The following is a 16,015-nucleotide window of genomic DNA, read 5'->3' on the forward strand; positions in this document are numbered from 1 at the left end:
TTCAAAGAAGCCATGTTTGCGCATTTTTTAAGCAAAACATATGACCTTCACAATGATACACATATATCATTCGATAGATCCCATGATCTATTATAAGTGCAAAATATTTTAGATTTCTGATATTTGTAATTTGCGTAGTAGGTGTCACCAAACATGACGTAAACAAAAACTTCAAAAATCGAATATGCCGTTCTGCCGCACTCAACTAATTTTCTTTCTTTTTTTTTCTTTGAATATTGCGGGTTTTTTTTAAATATTTTTAATTACTCTCCCTGCAAATATTGAGGAGTAACATAAAAAATTAACAAAAACAAAAAATACGTCCGGACTCACGTGCATGATCTTATCTGAACAGGGACTAGATTTTTGTCCCTGCACCTCTGCTTCCTGGAGAGGAAATAAATAATTTGTATATAACTATATAAATTCGTATGGCAGTAGAGTTAGACAGTTTGTTTTAAGAATTTTAAGAAAAGGTAAATTTGAAACTTTCCTAAACCTCGCTGACATGCTTTGCACAACTCATTACATCAAGCTTGTCTGATACATGGACGACATATTCCTCAATCGCGCACTAACCTTCGACGTCAAATACATAATATGCACTGCGTGAACAAGAAAATCATTTTGCATCCCTAGAAATTGGTGTCACCTCCCCGAACAAAGCTGCCATACTTTACATTGTAAAAACGCGTACATCGACTGCATATCTGACGTGGTTTTGTGCTATTCTTAATATTATCTTGTTTTAGTTTTGTGTTGTGTTGTTGTTTCCCTTGTATAGAGGTACCCTGGGCTTGTCAAGTTGCATAATAGTAGCTTTTTTTTCTGTACACCCATCGCTCATTAATTAAAATAAATAATGTTTCGACGTTTCAATTTTCAATGTTTCATTAACTGTTTGCATTAGTTATTAATTGCGATAATTGCTTCTCTGTGGCACATGTTGGATGAACGTGATTAGAGTTTAAATACAAGATCACTGCACTTGTGTGCTATTCCTCTCACTTCTTTTTTCGGTCAAGGGTCTATAGCATTCAGCCCAAAAAGTACCCACAAACTATCATTTGTTTTGTGTTTTGTGTTGTTTTTGTGTTTGTCGGCTAACTTTTTTAAAACATATTTTTTAAACCCAAAATTAAACCAACTTTCAAAGCAGCATTTCATCTTACGCTTATCCGAAGAAACAAATTATTCATCCCCACTATTATATCTCGTGTTAGGAGATTTATTTGCTATAATTCGATAAGAAAACTATCAAATAAGCTCCACGCGGGCACAGAAATTTGAATTGTTAACTTTCCTGCACAAGCTCCTTGCCCTCAACCTGGCTCCTTTTCGGAAGCAACGGATATTTCTTAGTTGTTATCAATCGCAGTATTATTAACATTTGGAATATGCCAGAAGTTAGATGCGCGAGCGCTGATCAGATGAACTAAGTGAGACTAGCGGTTTAAAGTAGCACTCATTCTTTACCATTTAAAACGCGTTCTTCAAAAACGTTCCCAAATGCTCCTATGTAACACTACTTTGAACTCTATTGGCGGCATCTATGAAATCGACGGCAACTAGCGGCTAAAAAAAAAATTGCCCCGGCAGGGCCCTCACCGCCGTTCTCGAGCGAATACGATCTTCAGAGCGCCTGACGGTCAAAAGACCAAGCCGTGAAAGTAGGTTCCACAACATGCCATGGAACCCGTAATCCCCGAATAATAAAAGCAATGGATTTCGCCTTCGATTAAGAGACGGCTTCACGAACCAAAGCAGCATATCTTCTACTCGAATGTCTTCAATATTAGGCCCACTTTGTGCTTCATACAAACAAACCACTACAATCTGTGTTGCCTAGAAATGCAGGTTCTGCCAAGAACGTTCACGCTGGTGTGGGAACGAAATCCGTCCAGACGCTCGTCCCCAAACTTGCTTTGTTGCGAGTTATGCGTGGCACCTGCATTAATTTGCACGACTTCGAGGGACTCGCTACGTCGAGATCGCCAAACGCTACAGATCCGGCGTTGCGCAACACCGGGACAGCAGACGAGCGCGTGCTAATCTTGCGCGAGTGTTTTTGAATCACAGTCAACAGCTGTTTTCGCACCGTAAAAGACCCTAGGTAGCGCTCCAGGTTACTTCTGCTATACACTCTAAGAAATTTCTGCGCGTCTACTTACCCGCAAAACACCCAAAGATCCAATCTCTGCGACCTACGAAATCAGTTCAGCGAATGATGAGGCGGAACATCTGTTTAGACCTCAAACTGAAGTCTGCGCTGTGGCATTACGCGATGCGAACATGACGCTTTGTGTTGCATAATGCCACAGCGCAGACTTCATTTTTAGGTCTAAACGGATGTTCCGCCTCATCATTCGCTGAGCTGATTTCGTGGGTCGCAGAGATTAGCTCTTTAAGTGTTCTGCGGGCAAGAAGACGCGCAGGCATTTCTTAGAGTGTACCAAATGTTTCGGGGGCAGAGTACCATTCCGTAAGAGATCTCACCTGTTGAGCTGGAAAGTTGGCAGCCAGCGTTGTAGAGCAGGTCGTTCGGGGAGCTCCTAGACGTCGGACCGCGACGTTCCTTCAGGTCGACCTCGAGGTCTTCACCAGCCGTCGAGGTCCTCGGCGAGGTTAAAGCGCAAGGCCTTGTCTCAGGATTTGGTCCCGCAGGAGCCAGGGCTTGGCGGCTCGGGAGCAGCTCACGAGCAGCGAGGCGCGGCACAGCGGGGCTTGGACCATCCCTCGCTTCACGGGGTCGGCCAGAGCTGGGCGTCTCCGGAGTGGGTCCCCTAAAGTGTCCGCGACTTCGGGAAGGCTTCTACCAGGCGGCGTCTGCTCACTTTCTTCCGACGCCTTGACGTTCGTCCACCCAGCGCAGTCCAGCTCGAGCGTTGGCTCTTCCCTTTCCAGCGAGACTCCGGGGGACAAAGAGCGCACGTCAGATCGCTGCTTCCTCTGCACTGACGCTATCGAGGCGCCCTTATCCGCCTGATTGCCGGAAGCTACGCACGGGCCCGATAACGGCCGGAAGCGCCGAGCCTCGTGTGCAGTCGTCCTTTTGTTGTTGTGCACGCGGGCTCAGCATGGCGGGAAGAGACATTCGCTACACGGCTCACATCTGGCGCAGCTGTCAACAGTAGATCGATGGGTAGCGGCGCTGCCGGCAGCAACACAATTCGTTAAACGCCGGCCGCATAGAAAGGTGCCCACGAAATCGCTTTGTGACTATAGGGATCCGGTTGAATCAAGCTCTTATCTTTGTGCAATCAAATTCACGTCAATTCCCGTTATCGGCGATGGTCGTCGACTAAAGAAACGTCCATTCTCATGCACTGAAGGACGCGTGGTTTGGCACTTTCCATTGTTCTTCGGTTACCAATCAGGAGGTTTGCAAGAGCGTGACCTCTCAGTCGCTCACTTCCCGTGTGCCGCATCAAAAGCCGTTTAAGTTCCGTGCAACAATATTGAAACAGAATGTTTCTCACTTTACGCGAGCTTATTGGCATTAATGGGAACCAACTAAACTCGCACGCAACGCCGCGGTCCAAGAGGTTTCTTTGTCTCCGCTTCTCTGAAGGATAAAAACGGACGTTTTCTTTCAGTCTCTCTTTCAGAAAACTTAGTGATGAAGTTGCGGAAAAGCGGAGCGCAAGTTCGTCTGCTTCTTTTGGAGAAATTGTGGTGACGTCAGAACGCCGAGCTCTGATTGGCTTTGATTGGAGGATAGTGAGCAGACGTCGAGGCAGCCTGCTTTAAGGTCTCCTCCAGGGTGTAAGATAGACAGGTGGTGAAACGAGAGTCAAATGAGCGACCGGATTGTGTCCCCCTCGGTTTTCTCTTTTTCTGTGGCGCCATCTATGTGGAGCACCGCGAACTTTCACTCCGGGTGGGCGAACGCTGGCGACCGGTTAAACTGACGGAGAAGGTTTCTCGTAGATTTTCAATGGAGGACTGTCGTGCTCTCACTTTATTTTGCGCACTCTCCCATAGAGTTACATGCAAATTCGATTTTCATTTTTTTTCTTTTCGCCGCAGCGCCATCTGTCGCAAATCGGGAGTACCCGCAAGCCACACGCAAGCAGACGAGTACACAATCGGGTCACGGCGCTGCGGTAGGTTTCTATGGGCCGTTTCCCCACCTGTCTATCTTACACCCTGGTCTACGCTCTACCCACTATCCTTCTATCAAAGCCAATTAGAGCTCGGCGTTCTGACGTCACCACAACCCCTGCAAACGAAGCAGACGAACTTGCGCTCCGTATTGCATTGTTGGCGTCCCCAGGATTTCGTTATCAATCTTGGCCAAGCCCGCGGTGACGGTATTTAAGTCCGCTCAAACAGTGGACACAGGCACTGCATTAGCATCTGATTTGGACTCGTTACAATCATTAGAGAGTTTTAGAATAGGAGGCCCCAACGTTCAATATCATGTCCTGTCTATTTTTTTTTTTTCAATTAGTATGTATCTTGTTTTGTGTATACTTTGATATGTGCGAACATTTGTTTTGCTTACCTGCCGCATTGTAAAGCTTATTTTCACTGTTGGACCCGCGATTAGCCTCCACGGCTATGGGTCCAAGCAACGATTGTGTATTTAAAATATATAAAAAAAAGAAATAAGAAAGAACGTTAGGGGTCCTCTACGAACTAGGGGCTCGCTACTAAGAATGCGCCAAACCCAAACCACATTTTTTGCTAGCGATCGCTCCTGACGCAGAATTCGCGAGGCCCCTAAGGCAAACAACCATGCTGGTGCCCTGGAGCGCCCGCTTCAGAGAAAGACGTAATGGTCGCTGCTCTCTTAGGCACGTTCATCGGCAATGAATTCATTCATTAATTTATTGTACCCGGCCCTGTCTCAAGGAGAGGATATACACACAAAAAATACAAGAAAAATAATGACATCAGAAGTTGCAGCTAACAGTGCTGCATTAAAAGGATACAGTTACAGAAGAATACGATGTGAATAAAATACAAGTATTTTAGCTATTAGTATAAATGAGGAATTATAGCATTACGAAACGACCTGGGTTCATCAAAGGTCACTATATCAGATAGCGGGTCGTTCAAGTCCATAATGGTCTGCGGGAAGAAATATCGGTTAATGTAATTAGGGCGACAGGTGATCCGCGACACATGGCATAAGTTGTTTAGACGGGACGATGATTTGCCAAGATGAAGGAGTAGTGAAGACAGAGAATTGGGTGAAAATGGTAAAATTTATTAAATAAATTTAAACGTGTAGCACGTTGGGACTTTGAATATCTATAGCTGGTGTTTAAGAGAGGAAACACTAGTTGTTGAGCAGTATAGTCATTAAGGATAAATATTACAGGACGATGCTGAATTAACTCAAGGTGACTAATGAGATAAGCATGATGTGGGCTCTAAATTGCTGATGCGAATTTCAATTTCGGTCTACCCCGTGTTCCTTATGCCAGTTTTCGTAGGTAAGAAGGCGCTACTTTTAGATTTCGTCTGATGCACCCAGCAGTGCGAGAAGCTTCTCCCGTAACAGTTTCAATGTGATTATTGCAGCTTAGATCACTTGTCTGTGTTACGCCAAGATATTTAAAAGAAGGGAGAGAGTCAATTATTTCACAGGCACTAGAATGCGAAAACCATATTCGTTATTTTTTTACGGGTGAAGTGTTTCGTCCTCTCTACGTTTTATTATTTCTGTTATCTGGTATACTTTACCAACACACTTGTTAGGAATATACGAACAAGTTTGCATTTTGACATATTTAATGACATGAGCCATTTGGAGCTCCAGGAATATATTATACTGCGACGGGTGTAAGAAGAGGAAGAAGACGACTGTCACGTCAGGGACCAGCAGGGAAAAGCTTGGGGCAAGAGACACGCTTAAAGAAAAGCGTTACAACTGGTGTCAGAAGTGGGATTTTCAGTCCAGACTTCTTCTGCCTCACGCATGGACCTTCCTCGACAGCCTGGGGATGAGTTCCCGCGAACCGGGGAAGCCATCGTGCCCCGGCCGGTTCCCGACTCCGTCGACGCTAACATTCGAACTGACACTTCATCGGCCATTGAAGCCCTGCTGGGCGCCCACCACCAATGAACCGTCCAGAAGCTCAGGCACAAAGGCGCGGCCTTTCTGGAGCTTCTATCGAATTGATGCGAACGAATATCGGTCGCACTTCTTGATGGCCTGCGAGCGCTGGTTCAGCCAGCCCTTTCACAGGCAAGTCCAAATGATCTTCCGCCAACATCAGCGACGACAAATGCCGCGCCGACTACACCTCTGTCTGCCTTAAGCCTTAAGCTGCAGCCATAGCAATTTGACGGCACAGGCACATGGTTTGCCTACGTAACCCAGTTCGAGATTCTTGCTAAAGCCAATCGCTGGCCTGAGGAGCAGCAGGGACAAGTACTTGCAGTCAACTTTAGCGGTCCAGTATTGGAAGCGCTCCACCACATGCCGCCAGACATGGCCAGCTTCCTCGGACACGTTTCAGTTCCCGATTCTCACGACAGGTGGCGTATCAACCTTGAGCAAGATAAACGGAGAATTCGAAGCGCGCAACCGCTGTCTAAACCCCCTCTCCTCTGAATCTCTCCAGCCTCCCACCCTTTCACCGTTTGCGTCTGGCTATCGCTTTGTGAGATCGAATGCTGCATCACCTGTCACCGGCATTCAAGCATTAAAAAACATTTTCGAGTTGCGACCAGGGGTCCTATGTTACACGTTTTGGACTCCCACGGCGACTATGGAGAAGGAAGTTACGTCAACAACGCAACAAATGCAGATTGGATGTTGATTGATGAGAGATCAGTCAACATTCAACATGCATTTGCTGCGTTGTTGACGTCACTTCCTTCTCCCTAGTCGCAGTGGGAGTCCAAAATGGGCAACATAGGGCCCCAGTTCTCAAGCTTTCTGATTATGCACCAAAGAAAAATGCGTGAACCTCGTTTCTGATTTGCTACGAAGCTGAATATAAAGCATAAAAAAGAGTGAACTTTATGTTGTAAAACCCGAACCGTGTCTGCTAAGTGAGGAAGGATTTTATTGTAATCAAAAAGATTTGTTCATAGAAAAGCTGATACGCCTATGTTTCTGTCTGAATTTCTGAGCGTTTGCTCGCAGACCCGCGGCAGGGGGAAGCTCGCGGGAGGGCATGAACAGGGAGTCGTCCGCCACCCCCACGCGCAAGGAGCAACGAGCAGCGAGCAGCCGCGAAACGCGATGGACACGAGTCGAACCCCGCACGCAGACAGGGGGGGAAGAGGGGGGGGGCAGGTCATAGGGCCCCCCCCCCCCCCGAAATCTTCTATTTTGCTGGGACCTCCTCTCACCCCTCCCCCTCATACAGCATTTTGTCATTGGCGCTCCCCCCCCCCCCTGAAACAAAATCTTGGCTACGTGCCTGGATCGGAGGAAAGTTGGCATCACTCTTTAGCCAATATATATCTACTGAAGCTGAACAAGGGGTGTTTCCAGTGAACTCTTCTTTGGGCTGCGGAGGGATTTGAAACGGGCGCATCACGCTTGTGGGAGGAGCTTCTTCTACCTTCTTGGACTTGTTTAAAAATCAACCAAATTTCATGAACTGACTGGTTGTGAAATGTTGCTTCAAAAACTGGAAAGAAGGTGTTCAGATCGTTATTTATAGTTCCATAATTTCATTTATTGTACAGGCGAATTGTTTTCTTTTCGCTGTGACGTTTTGCAGGGGTAAGCTCGAAGACAGCATAAAGAACTTTGTAGTCACTAATCTCTCGAAGGTAGTTTATGGATGATAGACTGTCAGGATGATTGATTAATATAAGATCTAATATATTTGCAGATTCGCGAGCGACGCGCGTTGGTTCCGTAACCATCTATTTGAGATTAAAGTTGAGACAAACCTCAATGAATTCTCTGACTTCGGAGTTGCTTACAGTTAAGAGCAATGGGTCAGCCCAACTATTGTATGGGAAATTAAAGCCACCAAAAACAACAATTTGTGCGTTTGGGTACCCTGCAGAAAGTTGCCATAGTAGATCGTTTACTTTATGGGAAAAGTCGGTACTGTAATTTGGTGGTCTGTAGCAGATGCCCAGTACAACTGTTTGCGGAGAGGCCCGACAGATGGGCTACAATGCTTCAATATCAGATGGAATGGTAATTAGAGAACAGGACAACTGCTGGCTAACGGCGATGAGTACACCTCCACCTCGTGCGCCTTTATGGTCATATCGAAAGAGGTGAACAGTTGGCAAGTCAGTCAGGACTTCAGCGTCAGTGACGTCGGCAGTCAACCACGTTTCAGTTAGTAGTAATATATTGCTGCTGGATGACGACACGAGATTAGATACAAGATCTCGCTTTTAAAGGAAGCTCCGTATGTTGGTAAAGATAACAGATAAGGAAGTATTTACACGAGGCCGGGTGGGTTGAGAACGATTTATTGGTCGTTGGCAGATTGGTGATTGTTATGCGATTTCTTTTACAGTTTGTGACAACTCGTCGAACTTATAACGTTACCTGCCAATGAACAGTGTTTTGTAGCGTAGCGAGAATGGGACTGCCTTGTTTTTAGCAACTGTAACTGAATGCTTCCGGGCGTTTTGGACGGGGCGCGAGAAATCTTCGCCAATGCTAAAGACGGTGCCCTTTAACTTACGGTCGTTCGAAAGAACAGCTTCCTTGGTTTTAAAAAAACAATCAGTTTCACGATTAAAAGACGACAGCGTCCATTTGTGTGATAACCGAGACGCTGAGCTCGCTGTATATCTCTAGGTTCAATGGTCATGTGGAGGGGATCAAATCATAACTCAATTACTCTTTCTTCGGAATGGACAGAAGTCTCATGTGGGACGGAATCAGGAACACCGTAATGTATTAAATTATTTCTCCGTGAGCTGTTTCCAGCATCGTCCATTCGGGCGTTCATCTCTAAAATCGTATAGGATGTTTGAGCGGTAGCAGCGTGTGCCGTCTCGAGGTCAAATTGCAAGGTGTCAATTGTTTGGTAATGAACCTCTAGTCCGGCCATCAGGTTGGATATATTTGGGTCCGTGGATGCAGTCGGGTTTTGAGGCCTTGTACCTCGGAAATTATTTTAACTTGCCCAACATACCTTTTTTTTTTTTTTTTTTAAATTCAGCAAGTGCCTGGGTAGGTCCCGGGTTGGTCTCTACGTCGCTGGACAACACCACTAACAAGGAATGCATGACTTCAACACACTCAACGACAATAGAAACACGACACTGCGAGGGCTTGGCAGCTGTACGAGAAAGCAATCACTTGATTTTTTAGAATAAATAGCATAATCTTCATAGCGAAAGCGAGTGGATTAGTTGGTTGTGTCGCAGCACAGCCCCCGACCCACAGAGCCGCGCGAGAAACTGTCGTAGCTTTAGAGTTGACATGGCTGGGTCCTTCGATGATGATGATGGCGTTGTTTGTGCTGGGTCGAGGGTGTAGTTTCCGATAGAAGGTGTTGACACACGTGCCGTCACGCAGTGGGAGGGCAGATGGCAATCACCGGTATCGCGTCCATAGCACGTAGGCACACATTCCGAGGTGACGCTCGGGAAGGCAATTAGTAGAGCAGGAAGCAGCACACGGGTGATGACGGGGGGAAACACCTGCATAGCGAAAGCGAGTGGATTGGTTGACTGTGCCGCAGCACAGCCACCCAGCCCAAGGAATTTGGTTTTGTCCGTTGAGCTGTTCGAGGAGCGTCACGTTGACAGCTCGCTGATTATTGGGTAAGAGTGTACCACGTGACATTGGGCAAACTTGAAGTGATTGGTAGGTCTCTGAACGAAAATGAGGCTCCTACGAGTCTAGAAAACGGATGCCGAGAGAATTCCCATGGAATTAGGCTCTGGAGAGTGGAAGAATCCGGCTCTTGAGACTGGGGACCAAAGTATGGATTTTAATTTTGGGAGTTTTGTAATGTAAATTACCGTTGAGTCGTACTCGTTTTGTTTTGAAATAAACGTGGCCGCACTGGCCATTGTAAACCAACCAACGTCGTAATGTGTCCAACGGAATCAAACAACTTTTAGTGTGTTTTTTTTTTGTTTTTTTTTTTATTCGATTGCCGAAGGGGCAGCCATTGGGCGAGCACCATTATCGGTCGTCACCATCCCGACCGGCCCCCTCCTTCGGAAAGTTGACATTGCAGACTATAGTATATACTTCATAAACAGTATAAAAACAGACTTTCACGCTTTTATTTTCGCGCGCTTCCGAGTTGACCGACGAGGGCTCGAACAAAATGCTCATATCCCGACCTAGGTGCTATTTGCAAGGTTGAGAGTGTAGAAGCCACAACCGTAGGAAGACATCGAAGTTAGCGGCACATTTCATATCTCTCGATTAAACCCAAACTAGACTACTCAAAATGAGTATAGTGAGGAGGTGCTGAAGTACGCATCGAGGGATACCGTCGTTAGCCGGCGTTCTATGAGTGACTCAGTACATAATCCTGAAGGGAATAACATCCACCTTTGTTACGTTTTAGACGTGGATTCACAAAAGTTCGTTTCGCGTGTACAATAGTCGATGCGGTAGTCGGATCCCCCGTGCGTTTTGCAAGCGCTTTATAAATACAGACGAACTCAGCGAGAGGACCGAAGCTTTTCTGTGTTACGCTGACAAAATTAGGGTAGCTTTCAGAACGCAAACAAGCGTAAGCGTAAAACACAAGGGCTTACGGGATCATGTATTGCAAGATGCCAGCGTGGCAACATCGCTAAGCATGCTGGCGATTCCATCAGCAGCGCGAGGCTGCAGAGTTGAGGAACCTACACCTTGACAAAGCGTCACGCCGCGGTGGCTCGTCGGGCGTACTTCCGGTCGGAGGTGGTGGGCGGAAGTCACCATATGAGACAAGCATTCCTGTGTTCTTTTGGAAGAAACCAGACAAAAAATCTGCCTTCTCGTCCAAACGCCGTGACGGCGGCTGTACCAAAAGAGTCGAGAAAGGTTTGAAGGTCAGTTTTCGTGTGTTTTCTGCCTGCTCGGTTTGTCCGAGAACGTGGATAGGGGCCGTGAAAAGGGCAAACCGCACGCTCTCGAACTACACTTGCTTGTGCGGGTAACACTTTGGGTTGAATTGACAGATACATGTGGTCACCAGATGTATTTGTTTTGTTCCAACATGAACGAGGGCGAATTGCCAAGTTGTCCGGACAACCCGCAGGTTCAGTGTGTCTTCAAATTCAAATGGCCGCGCCGCCTGATCGTTCGAACTGTCGTCTGCTCTTTCAAACTTGTCTGCTTTTGTTGTCTGCTCGTTCAAACAAAAGTGGCCCGTAGACCAAACTCTGACCTGGTGATTGCGATAAAAAGTAATTGCAGATCTCAAAAGACTTAAGTAGGCTCGGTGTAAACAGTAGACACAAGGTGTTGATCATTGGTACCAGTGGCCATCACCGACTTGTTGCGCCTGATTCACTTGGCCTGTTCCCGCTTCCGATTTTCAGTATCGACGTGGATCATCATCGCTACAGTCTACACTTTTGCGGCACGAGCGACCTTGCGCCCGAAATTAGCTAGAAAACTCTCATCATGGTTTTGGCGTCCATTCTGCGGCGTTCACGCGAATGAATCGACGCACGTCAAACCATTTACGCAAAGCTTAGCGGCGTAACGAGCCTTAATAGTTCCGCTTAGGCGACTGAAGTGGTAAGATATTGCTATGAGGACGTAGAATTGACAATTCCAACTCGAAAAAGAGTACGCAGACTCACACAGACGCCGACAACGTGATATTCCCATGGTCTGTTGACGCGGGACGCGGTGCTTCTTGCCCACACTCCATTGCGCATGCGTTCGAACTGTCGTCTGCTCTTCCAAACGTGAAAAAACAGTTAGAACGCAGGCGAGCTGGTGTAAGTTTACCATTTTTTAGACCACCTGAGACTGGGTGGAAGAAACACGACGACGTCGTCGTGTTTCTTCCACCCAGTCTCAGCTGGTCTAAAAAATGGTAAGCTTCCAAACGTGTCTGCTTTTTGTCGTCTGCTCGTTCAAATGACAGCGGCCCGTAAACCAAACGTTGACCCGGTAATTGCGATAAGAAGGAAGTGCAGGCCTCAAAACTCGTTTAGGTTTGAAGGTTGGTTGGGTTAGTAGGCTGAGTGTAAACAGTAGATACAATGAGATGTTGACCACTGTTACCAGTGCCCATCACCGACTTGTAATGTCCGATTCCACTTGCGATTCGACGTCCACCACCTCAGCTACGGTCCACGCTTTTGCAGCCCGAGCGACGTCGCTACTGAAAATGGCTAGCAAAATCTCATCGTGGGGGTTAGGCTTTAGCGCCCCTTCTGCGGCGTCCCCGTGAAATGAATCGCCGCACGTCACATTATTCACGCGAAGTTTTGCAATGTATTGAGCCTCGTTAATTTTGCTAAAACCGCTCAAGTAGTTGGACATTGTTAGGAGGACGTAGAAACAACAATTCTAACGCGAAAAAGAGCACGGAGACTCATACTGACGCCGACAACATCGTATTTCAATGGTTTTTGACCACCCCCATCGCGCATGCGCGGCGCCGTTGGCTTCCGCTAGGGGTGCTCCCGTTTGTTCGTAAACATGAGTTGGTGTATAGATCTTTCGAACAATCGCCTTCAGCGAGAGAAAGGAGAGAGAAAAAGGTGATTTAAAACGACGCTTAGTCCAATTCATCTACATGTCTACTGCGGTAATCAGGCAGCTTCTATGGCGATGTACACACAGCCGCGGCCATGTGTGTGTCGTCGCGGCCGATTCCGCTTTGGTGGCAGCGGATTCGCAATTAGCGGCGAGATGTTTTGGTGGCGCCCTCCTATGGTTCCCCCTTGTGACGTCATTACCTTGCGAACAACAAGTTCGATGGTGTTTGTAAATAGCATGGCGGAAGCCTGAAATCATTGCGCTCTCAAAGCAACACTGCCAACACCGCCAAAATAAAGTTATTTTATTCCTCTTATTTCCGTCGATGGTATACCCTTCCCGACGTCATAGTCAGCTTTTGGGACAATCGTGGAAGGCCGACCACAGCGACGCTTTCGGTCGCGCACGCCGCCAATAAGCAACGTTACTAAAACCCTCAATTGGAAAACTCACCCTTGAAACCTGGTGTATCGGCAATTGGCTAGCAACATTATCGTCTGCAGGTGCGCAGGCACCAGGCAGCACGCGCCAATAAATGGAACGTCGGCCTAGGGCTCGGGCGTCAAGACGTGTCAGCAATCATGCCTGCCTCCTCTTTGTGCTAATCTCCCACCGTTACATGGTGTCAGAAGTGGCTCGACAATCTTCCACTTTGAGGTGAGCGAAACCTGAAATTTGGCATGGCTGAGCTGAAGCCACCAGAAGGACTCCAGCTATCGGAAGATACGGCCGAGAACTGGAAACGCTTCAAGCAACGAATGGAACTGTACTTCATAGCCACAGCGACTAAGGAACCTAGAACGAAGCAGCAGAAGGCTGCGATTTTCCTCCATGTAGCCGGGCAGGAAGCGATTGACGACGAAAAAGAAGACTACGATGTGCTAGTGCAGCAGTTCGAGGACTACTGTCTCCCGAGGGTCAACGAGACCTACGAGCGATACGTATTCAGGACCAGAGTGCAGGAGCCTGGGGAAGCCTTCGAGCTCTTCTTCCGTGATTTGCAGCTCAAGGCAAGGACTTGCAACTTCGGGGACTTGTCGGAATCGATGCTGCGCGACCAGATCGTTTACGGCACCGCCAGCAAGAAACTGCGGGAAAGACTCCTGCGTGAAAAAGACCTCACCCTGAGCACGGCCACTCGATCCCCCCTGTTGGTGCGGCCTGCCGATGTTTTTCCGAAAACAAAAGAGCGCGCGTGAGAGGAGAACTTCTCCCATTTTCCGTGGGGGCGCTGCACATCGGTGAGCGGTCTTGTGAGCTGAAAGTACTCTGTTTCACCTTATGTTGTACCGCAGGAAAGGCTGTAAGCGCGAGCTCCTTGCTCTGGGGCAGATCTCGGCGGCACAAGCTCTCGTGCAGTAAGGGCAGCTGTCAACGCAACTTGTTCGCGCTTCTAGCCTTCGCTGCGGTACAACATAAGGTGAAACGGAGTATAGAGAAGGCGCCTAACGCGCTCTTGCTCCGCTACCCAGATAAAATATCTGCCTGTCATTGGCTTCGCCGATACCGAGGCCCTGCCGCGGTTGCAAAAGGCAGCAAAACTCGCTTTCCCCCACCTATGCACCGCTGTGCTCGGCAAAAATACCGTAGTGTCACTCTGCGCTCGCGTGTGTGGTTTGTGTTGGCATTTTGGATGCTGCCGGAAATGTAAATGCGCGTTCTAGTTCTGAGTGCCAGAAGGCGATGAAATGTGCCAGCTCCACTCGTGAAAAAGGAAATCCTGCAGTTGATGAAGTACGATGAAGTCTCTTCTGAACTTGAGTTCGCACCGCTGACTTACATGGCTGGCTACTTGACCTTCGTTTGCGAACAGAAGGTGACCATCTTTATTTGTAGAAATTGTCGTAATTTCAAAGTAATTAGCTGAAACATTCAACCTAGCAAAGAAATAAGAATTTCTCAGTGAAAGCAAGGAAGGCTAATGTGTAGAACCCGCTAAACTTTGCAGGTGACGTGTCCTGAATGCGAGCGCAACTTAAGGTGCAACCCCACCGTGTATGACGTTTTAGTGCTTTTCCGACAGCTTATAACTTTCTTTCTATGTATTTTAAAATTATAAAGTTAGTGTCAAATTAAAGAGCAGTTTATCAACAATGCTTTAATGTCTTGATATTACGATTATTTTTAGTTGTTAGTTAATTATTTGGCTTTTAATAGACCTCAATCTCTAATATTGAAAAAAATTATTTCTCGAGTTATAACGTCCCCTCGTCCACGATATTTTACGTGAGCATTCGGTTAGATGTAGTAAAATAAAAAAGTAATCAACGAACCGTACAGATAATGTATATTTTAAAATAAAAAATAAAGTTTAAAATTGTAATATTTTATGGCGCTATAAAAACGGAATCACGTCAACTAATCAAAATAACGAGACATTAAACTATGAAGCATTCTTCGATATTACATTTTCCAGAACGTACATATCGATATATTACACGTTAAGAATGTTATAAGACCTCAAACTTTTCCCATTCAGTTACGGCGAATTGTAGTTTCTTAATATAACGTGCAGATGGCGACACGTGTTCAAGAACAGCTTGATGTGCATTTTCCGCCTTGTGCCGCTTGGAACGCCACGTGAAAGACAGAAAAAGCGCCAGATGTCAGGGTGTCAGATGCCTGGATGCCCGCAGTGAGCGAGCCAGAGATGTCAGAACAACAAGCGCGAGGCTGCGGGTGCACCACAGCTGCTTTTGCGCGCGTTCTACTGTGCATCGGTACACATGCCCGACGCGATCCATATGAAATGGGCGCCATGAAATGCATTCCTCCGTTTCAGATTCCGCCACGTATGCGAAAACATTTTAATGTTTTTATCACTTGCATAAATCATTTACGATATGAAACTATGCTTGTCGGTATGGTTCGACTATATTTTGTTTCAAAAACCACCTCGGTGGCTCTTAAGTGGCAATGACATTAAAACGTCTCAGTTGCTCTCAGACAACGCGCTGGCCCATGAATCTATATTTGTCGGGTTTAAATATCGGCCGAGGTGCCCGCAATCCGACGGAGGCCAATCTGGGATTTCGGTTGCACGTTGAAAGATCTACGGTTAGCCAAAATAAACCCGCGATAATTTCTTTTTTTTAATTTGGGCGTGTTAAGTGCTTTTTGTTGGTTTGGCTTGTGAAACCCTAAGATCTGAATATTTGCTTTGCTTTACCTTAGTTCGGAGCGCAACCAACGCTTCGGGCTGATGAAGCCACTGATGCAGCGCCAAGAGCGCGAAGTTAAGCTGTTCGTTCTCTTTCTGTGCCTATGCGGTCGGGCTAAACTAGACCCACGAAATAAGCTACGGTTCATACAGATATGGATGCTTAAAATTATGGTTCTCAGTTATCTGAAGCTTTATCTGAAATCACAGGAAACGCTTTTTCGTCCTCCACAAATGTT

At 46.8% G+C, this 16,015-nt stretch overlaps 1 protein-coding gene across 1 annotated transcript in view; it reads right to left on the bottom strand.

Annotated features, from left to right (window-relative positions):
* The window catches only part of LOC8043220 (solute carrier family 41 member 1), a 150,658-nt gene extending 147,428 nt beyond the window's left edge, over window positions 1-3,230 (bottom strand). Inside the window, exon 1 of the mRNA XM_040210258.3 lies at window positions 2,497-3,230. The gene's annotated coding sequence lies outside the window, so the exon portion shown is untranslated. The remainder of the gene's footprint in view (window positions 1-2,496) is intronic.
* Between the last annotated feature and the right edge of the window lie 12,785 nt (window positions 3,231-16,015).

The sequence above is a fragment of the Ixodes scapularis genome, unplaced genomic scaffold (genome assembly GCF_016920785.2).
Source record: "Ixodes scapularis isolate PalLabHiFi unplaced genomic scaffold, ASM1692078v2 PGA_scaffold2__306_contigs__length_199485367, whole genome shotgun sequence".
Lineage (NCBI taxonomy): Eukaryota > Metazoa > Arthropoda > Arachnida > Ixodida > Ixodidae > Ixodes > Ixodes scapularis.